The sequence below is a fragment of the Rhinoderma darwinii genome, chromosome 4, assembly GCF_050947455.1.
Source record: "Rhinoderma darwinii isolate aRhiDar2 chromosome 4, aRhiDar2.hap1, whole genome shotgun sequence".
NCBI classification, from domain to species: domain Eukaryota; kingdom Metazoa; phylum Chordata; class Amphibia; order Anura; family Rhinodermatidae; genus Rhinoderma; species Rhinoderma darwinii.
The window spans coordinates 308,008,023-308,016,701 of record NC_134690.1 but is presented as its reverse complement, the minus strand read 5'-3'; the positions used below and the strand labels follow the sequence as shown (position 1 = coordinate 308,016,701).

General features: G+C 48.4%; 1 long non-coding RNA gene across 1 annotated transcript; it reads right to left on the bottom strand.

Annotated features, from left to right (window-relative positions):
- Positions 1-4,890: 4,890 nt before the first annotated feature.
- On the bottom strand, positions 4,891-8,679 carry LOC142761179 (uncharacterized). Its single transcript, XR_012883538.1, has 3 exons — positions 8,468-8,679; positions 5,769-6,051; positions 4,891-5,461 (listed from the first exon to the last, which is right to left on the bottom strand). It is a non-coding gene; the product is annotated as an uncharacterized LOC142761179 (long non-coding RNA).

Sequence of the window (8,679 nt, the reverse complement as noted above, 5' to 3'; positions counted from 1 at the left end):
TTATTGTGGAAAATCCGCAGCGTATTACAGTCGCAGCAGAGTGGATGAGGTTTGAACAAATCTCATCCACACGCTGCAAAAATAATGGACCTGCAGTGCGGCTTTTGGCTTTTTAAGCCGCAGCATGTCAATTTATTCTGTGGAATCGCCGCTCCTCTGTTGCGGAAATGCTGCGGTTCTGCCGCAAAAATCACACATGAGAAAAAAAAAGGCACTTTTTTAAATTTATAAAAAAGTTTAGACTTGCCCCGGCCGTAGTCCTGGTGACACGATCCTCTATTCTTAGCGCAGCCCGGCCTCCTGTCATGACGTTTCATCCCATGTGACTGCTGCAGCAGTCACATGGTCTACAGCGTCATCCCAGGAGGCGGGGCTACGTTCAGAAGAGAGAGATGCGTCACCAGGACTAGTCTAAACTTTTTTTTCCCTGCAGGATTCCCGCAGCGGACAAGCCTCACGAAACCTGCGCCACTATTTGGTGCGGTTTTGCTGTCGGAATTCCCTGCGGCTACCGGGGCGGATAACATGTGTAGTTTTACTCAGCATATCCGCCTAGTGTGTTCCTACCCTTATGATGTCGCTCCTGGAGCTGCTGCCGGTCTCTAAATAGGCAGTTGGTCCAGTAGAATTTGTAATTCTTTTTTTTTGTGAACCAGCTTAAAAAAATACAAAACTTTTGTGTTAGGGCCTGTTCACATCACCGTTCGCTTCCGTTCCGGGGTTCCGTCTGAGGTTTCCGTCGGGTGAACCCCGCAACGGAAAGTGAAAGTGACAGCACAGCTTCCGTCACCCTTAGCGCAGTCGACTACGCTATTGATTCCGTCCGAAAACCTGCCGGAATGGTGACGAACGGAAACCATTAGCGATGTTTCCGTCACCATTGATCTCAATGTTTCCACAATAAAATGTGTTGCATAAAATCCGCAGTGTTCATGCCTAGTGTGTTCCTACCCTAAGGCCGGATTCACACAAGCGTGTGCTTTTTGCACGCGCAAAAAACGTGGCATTTTGCGCATGCAAAAGGTCCATAACAGCTCCGTGTGTCAGCAGCGTATGATGCGCGGCTGCGTGAGTTTTGCGCAGCCGCCATCATTATGACACTCTGTTTGTATGTTTGTAGCACGTGGTGCTTTTCTGTTTTCATTCATAGTTTATACTGCTGTGGAAGTGCTGGGTGTGATTTTCATGCTCCCATTGACTTCAATGGGTGCGTGATGCGCCAACCACGCACAAATATAGGACATGTCGTGAGTTTTACGCAGCGGACACACGCTGCGTGAAAATCACTGACGGTCTGCACGGCCCCATAGACTAACATAGGTCCGTGCGAGGCGCGTGAAAATCACGCACGTTGCACAGACGTATTACACGTTCGTCTGAATAAGCCCTAACAATAAGGCCCAGCTCACAGAGTTTTTGGGCCTTGATATTGACTCGGACACTGCGTCAGAATCAGCACCAAAAAACTTCCAAAACCGCCTCCCATTGATTTAATCTGAAATCAATGGGAGCCAGTCGCGGAAAAAAGAAAAAGCAGCAAGTCCTTTCTTGCCGCGGTTCCGCCTCTGACCTCCCATCGAAATCAATGGGAGGCAGAAAATTCATTTTTCGCTGCGTTTTTTGTTTGCTGTCCTCAATCGCCGCGGGCAAAAAACGCGGCAAGATAGTGTGGGCAAGTCAAAATCTGCCTCAAAATTCTTTAAGGAATTTTGAGGCAGATTTTTTTTTGCCTGCAAAATACTGTGTGAACAGGGCCATACATAAACAGCACTTTGAGATAATTTACTCACCGTGTCAGAAGAGCTGCTCCCACTCCAGTCCTCTTCCGGCGATGTCTTCCAGGCGAGGTTTTCGGTCCAGACGTCCAGTCCTTCACCTCCAGCCAGGCTCCAGGTAAGTTTTGTCCATGTGTGACCGTGGCTGCGCGAACTTCGTTCGCGGGTGCGCGCACCGGCGGTCTCGAGTGCGGCCGTTCGTGGGTGCGCGCTCGTGACTGCACATGCGCGGGAGTTTCCTTGTGCGCGTGATAGGTCGCGCGCGGGCGGTTTGACGGCCCCCCCATGGGGAGGGGGCCCGCAGCAGCTCACGACATTCTTTTGGTGAAAAAAACGGGCCCCATTGCAGGGGCCCGTTTTTTCCTACCAAAAGAATGTCACGGCAGTTGCCCGGCCACCCTTTCAGTTAGGTTTGGCCGGGCCCTTCACACCAGTACCCCTAATACCCCCCTGATGGCGGCCCTGGCTGCGTCGAGAAGAGCGTTCCCAGCCAGAGGGTCTCCCGGACGCGTCCCAATGGCAGGCGTTACAGTTGACTCATTACTTGTCAAGACTACCTACACCGGCTTCCTATGACCGAGCTCTATCTTCCTTTGAAACTATGTGTTCTCAAACGGGGCATGTGAGACGGGCCCTGTCCAGTCTTTACTGCGTGCTGCTCACTCCTGCTGAGGATTTCATCCCACCATATATTACGAAATGGGAAAGAGATCTTCAGATTACTCTAACACAAGAGCAAAGGGAAAAGATCATGCTCCTCACACATAAGGCGTCTATTAGTAACGCCTATCAGGAAACCAGTTTTAAAATACTATCCCGTTGGTACAGAGTCCCACATGTGCTACATAAAATGTTCCCGGATGTTTCTCCTTTATGTTGGCGATGCGGCAGAGAAGAGGGAACGCTTTTACATATATTCTGGAGCTGTGAGAACCTTCGCACCTATTGGTCAGAGGTTCAAGATATCATTCTGGAGATCACAGGAATCTCGCTGGGAGATGATCCGGCATGGATTTTGCTGCACCACCACGATATACCTGTGGGGCGCTACAGGAAGATGTTAGTGAGACATTTGCTGAACGCAGCTAAGGCTTGTATTCTCGGGGGGTTGGAGATCCTCTGAGCCTCCTGTGACTAGACAATGGCTGGAGCGCAATCACGAAATTCGGAGAATGGAGGAGTTGCTCCATTCCGCACCCGAACGAGCAACACAGTTTCAGAAAACCTGGTTCTATTGGTTTGACTTCTGCAAGTCGGGCAGATACAAGAGGGCCATGGGTGAACTGATTAGTGGAGAACCAGGGAGCTCTTGAGTTCTCTCTGGTCTGTGATGTGCTGTGGGGGGGGGGGGGAGTGAGGGGAGAACATCTCCCCTTCTCCCTCTTAAAGGAACAGTGTCATCACAAATAATTTTTTTATATGTTAAAGATGTTAGTGCTTTAATAAAAACGTTTATTTTCATTTGTGTGTTTGTGTTTTACTGTTTCTTATTTTTACACTTTTTCTTCCCTATGGGGGCTGCCATTTTTTGTTCCATTTCTGTGTGTCGATTAACGACACACACAGACATGGAACACGGCAGCCACAGTCCCATAGGGACTGCGAACGGCTCCCGTCCCATTGACTGCCGTGTACGGCGTCTGTGTGGGAACTGCGCATGCGCCGCTCCCACACAGTCCTATTCGAAATTGGCGCCGTCCGGCGCCATTTTCCTGTGGACCGGAAGTCGCGGCCGGACAGTAATATTACTACTTCCGGTCGCGGCTTCCGGACTTGTGCACATGGAACAGCGGCAGCAAAGGGAGCGGACGGGCCGGAGGGAGCCGCGGCGGCAGGAGCAGGTAAGAGATTTCAATGTATGTTAGTGTTTGTGTGTGTTTACTACTGTATGTAAACCTACTACACTGTGGGTTACCTCAAAAAATGGCGACACACAGTGTAGGAGGTTAAACCTTTCAAACCCCTCGTTTATCCCGGCACTAGCCAGGATAAAGGAGGGGGGGATGCTGAGAGCTCACTAGAGCGAGGGCTTTTAACCCAATGTTGCAATGCTGCAATTTTGGGAACAGCTCCATCTAGTGACCAAAAATGGGTAGTATTATAAATTAGAAATAATTTATAATATTACATGGACTCGTGCAAAAAAATAAAAAAAATTTGAACAATGTTTAATCACCCACACACTAAATGTTTAATTTTTAAAAAAAAAACATGTTTTTCTGGCAACACATTCCCTTTAAGATTTTCCCTATACCCCCCCCCCCCCTTCCTTTTGTCCTTCTACCCTTCGTTTACTTCCCTATTTGAATCAATCGTTACTAAGAATTGACTGAGATGTGGGTGATGGAGGGGCGGATGAGGGTGTAATGCTGGTATTCCTGTCTTGCTATACTAATGCTTGTAGTGTATTGATGGTACTATGTTGGGAGGACTTTGATTGCATATTTACTTATTGTTGTTGAAATATAGGTTGAAATGATCGGCCCTCATGGGCTTTTTCTGTACCCATGTCACCCCCTTTTCTTTTTCTGTATCCCCATTTCTTTTCTTGAAAATAAAAAACAAAAAAAACAAAGGAGGAAACCCAGCGTCTGGTGATGTCCATGGGTTCCAGACTTCAGGCCATCATTGCCTGCAAAGGATTCTCTACAAAGTATTAAAAAAAACATTTATGGTAATGTTAATTTGTCCAATCACTTTTGATCACCTGAAATGAGGAGGTGGTGTAGAAAAATGGTGGCAATTCCTAAACTTTTCACAGGAGATTTTTGTTTAACCCCTTGAAATAAACCTGAAAGTTTCAACTTCAATTGCATCTCAGTTGTTTCATTTCAAATCCAATGTGGTGGCAGCAAAACCCAAATCATGAAGATTGTGTCACTGCCCAAATAATTCTGGACCCAACCCACACACCCACCCACACAGCAAACACTCTGAACAAGCATAGCTGCAGTGTAAAGAATGGGGGTGGGACAGAGCAAGAGTATTGAACTACAGCGAAGCTGGAGTCATTGATCATATCCAAGCCCTTATGAAGATTAGTCTAAAATGATGAAGATCAAAGTTATAATATACATTTTTTTTTTATTTGAAAAAATTAACAAATCTTCACAGAATAAAAACAGGAAGCGGATCATAAACTCAGCAGAACAATTAGAAGGTCGGCCAGATCAGGTTTCATTAGCGGTTGTGTCCAGCGTCTTTGTTAGCGGTTTTGTCCAGCAGTGCCGCCTTGTGGTCATTTTCTGTGCTACATCCTGGACCCCTACAACCCATTACATAGCTGGACAGAAAAACGACTGCACTACCACCCTGCAAACTGCAGTGGCAGCCATATTGGTTGTAACAACTTTCCCATGAACAGATAAAACAAAGAAAAAACCTCCACTGTAACCAGTGTCAGGAGGGGGCGCTAAAGCCGGTTTACTCTTCCAAACTGGATCTTTTATGCAATGGCAAAACTTGTATTTCCCAATAGATTTTCTCCATTAATATAAAACTATTTACACGTGATCATTCTTCATCAAATCTTGAGAGATAAAACGGCAGCGTTATCACAGTTCATACGGGATGCCTCGGATTCTCCGTGCGAGCTGCATGTCCTTCACAAAGAGAGTGCCCCTATTGGCCTGGTGACTGAAGAGGTAAGAATCTTCAAAGAGACTCACGAGGAAGTCCTCAGCTGACTGTGGATACAGAAGAGCATTAGTCCCTCTTAAAGTGACAGCACTCCCGGTATAATTTACTACACAGCTCGAAGGACTGATCAGATTTCACTTTTATGAGCTGTTAGCTAGAGTGATGGTGGGGGGGGGGGGGGGGTCTGGCCTCTGGAACTCCCACAATGCATCACAACCCCTATGCAAATGTCCCGCTAGGGCATATGGATGTGTTAGAGGGGGCGGGGGCTGAGTAGTGAACCACTGCAAAGAGCAGCTCCCTCTCTGGTTGACCCATGCGTTACATGGACAGTGCATTGTAGGAGATACTGACCTCTTGTAGCGCCATAAGTGCGGTGCTTTGCCAGTAGTAAAACACGCCGCGGGAATACTTCAGGCAGATCTCTCTCACCTGCAAGAATAAAAGGGGAATATCACCGACAATAAAGAGGAGCAGCCGCAGAGGACACATCCACTCACCAGGCGGAAAAACTGGGTTTTCTGAATGAGCAGATTGGTTGATTTTTGGTACTTTCTTATTTCCATCAGCGCACGGGCTCCTGGGCGGTAACGTCTTCTTCGTTGCGTGCTCGGTCTGTGACTTGTTTCCCCACTACCTGTAAGAAAGAAATCCATAATCACAGCTGAAAATGAATCTCCCGCTACATGGAAATTCACTGTCTGGCCGGGGTCACACGTAGGGTAAACACGGCGGATTTTCTGCAACGGATTTCATTGCGGAAACTCCACAGCGTAATACAGAAGCAGAAGAGTGGAGGAGATTCAAACAAATCTCATCCAGACGCAGCGGAAAAAAACCGCCAAACTTACCCAGATCTCTCTGCTCCTGCATTCAACCCGGCCTCCAGGGATGATGTCTCATCCCATATGACTGCTGCAGAACATCAGAGGGACACGTCACCATGGCTACGGGTAAGTATGGTTTTTTTTGGTTTTTTTCTACCTTCTATGGACATTCCAGCCGAAAAACTGCAGTTTTTCAGCCAGAATTACCTCCGGAGCCCAGGGCCAATACGCTGTGTACTTTTACGCCGCGTATCTGCCCTGTGTGAACATGGCCTATTACCTTAATGTCCCCCAAGGAACATCAGGTAAACAGATTTAAAACAGAACATGCTATCTGCAGCCACCACTAGAGGGAGCTCATTGTATATGGTTGTACATTGAACTTGGTAACAAAACAGTATGCAGTGAGCTCCCTCTAGTGGTGGCTGCAGGGAGACAAAATTATACCATGTAACTGTCTACGCAGGAGATTTAGAGCTCGTGGCATCAATTACCAGAACAGCGACATCAATGATCTATTTAATAATGCGGCAACAGAAGAGCTACCCGCAGCAGATCCCGCAAGCAATGGGCAGATGTTTGGAGACGTAATGGAGCCGTCTTTTCAGGCGTGATTCGAGGCGTAAAACGCCTGAAAATAGGTCCTGTGCACAGAACCTTACAGAGAATCCGTAATCCAGACAAAGGTGGGAAATTTAAAACTGGAGCAAAGGAAAAGTGGAGCAGTCGTCATGGAAATGAAAGGCCGCAGCTGGAGGACGATGAGCTGCAACAATGCAGTACAAATATACAGAAATAAAACATCTAATAATCCATATGATCTCTAGACACGCAGCAGCGAAAATGTACCGTCAGCCCCCCACTCCCAGTAATGACCGTCAGCCCCCCCACTCCCAGTAATGACCGTCAGCCCCCCCACTCCCAGTAATGATGTCAGCCCCCCACACCCAGTAATGACCGTCAGCCCCCCACTCCCAGTAATGACTGTCAGCCCCCCCACTCCCAGTAATAACCGTCAGCCCCCCACTCCCAGTAATGACGTCAGCCCACCCACTCCCAGTAATGACCGTCAGCCCCCCACTCCCAGTAATGACCGTCAGCCCCCCACTCACAGTAATGACCGTCAGCCCCCCCACTCCCAGTAATGACCGTCAGCCCCCCCACTCCCAGTAATGACCGTCAGCCCCCCCACTCCCAGTAATGTCCGTCAGCCCCCCCACTCCCAGTAATGACCGTCAGCCCCCCACTCCCAGTAATGACCGTCAGCCCCCCCACTCCCAGTAATGACCGTCAGCCCCCCACTCACAGTAATGACCGTCAGCCCCCCACTCCCAGTAATGACCGTCAGCCCCCCCACTCACAGTAATGACCGTCAGCCCCCCACTCACAGTAATGACCGTCAGCCCCCCCACTCCCAGTAATGACCGTCAGCCCCCCACTCCCAGTAATGACCGTCAGCCCCCCACTCACAGTAATGACCGTCAGCCCCCCACTCACATTATAATGACCCCTCAGTAAAGCCACCATCAGCCTCCGTCCCCCCAGTAAAATGACCATCAGCCCCCTCCAGTAAAGCCACCATCAGCCTCAGTCCCCCCGCCCCCCGATAAAATAACCATCTGCCCCTCTAGTAAAGGGACCATCACAGATAGAAAGTGTGATTACCCCTGGGGAAGGAATAAATAAGGAGGTATAAGAACAACAACTCCCAGCATGTCCAGGATGTTATGTGATATCAGAGAAAGTTTACAGGAGGAGGTATAAGAGGAGAGGACTACAACTCCCAGCATGTCCAGACTTAGTATGGGATATCAGAGGACATTACAGGGAGGAGGTATAAGAGAAGAGAACTACAACTCCCAGCATGTCCAGACTTAGTATGGAATATCAGAGGACATTACAGGGAGGAGGTATAAGAGGAGAGGACTACAACTCCCAGCATGTCCAGGACGTTATTATGGGATATCAGAGGACATTACAGGGAGAAGGTAGAAGAGGACTACAACTCCCAGCATGTCCAGGACGTTATTATGGGATATCAGAGGACATTACAGGGAGGAGGTATAAGAGGAGAGAACTACAACTCCCAGCATGTCCAGGCTGTTATTATGGGATATCAGAGGACATTACAGGGAGGAGGTATAAGAGGAGAGAACTACAACTACCCACATTCCCCTGGCTCCATTTCTCACACAACTGCTAAGAAAGTAAAGAAAACCCACTTACCCTACCCAGTGTTAATGGCTCCTCTCCCTCCGTCAGGCTTCTAGTGGGAAGCGGTGGGCGGTGCTTGTAACAGACGTCCGCGCGTCACGTCTGCTACAACGTCGGGGGCGGAGCTTGTAGCAAAAAAAATAAAAAAAATTTTAAAAAAAATTGTGATTTTTTTTTTTTTGCCGTGGTTGAGCCGCGGCACCCCTGAACAGCTCTCGGCAGCC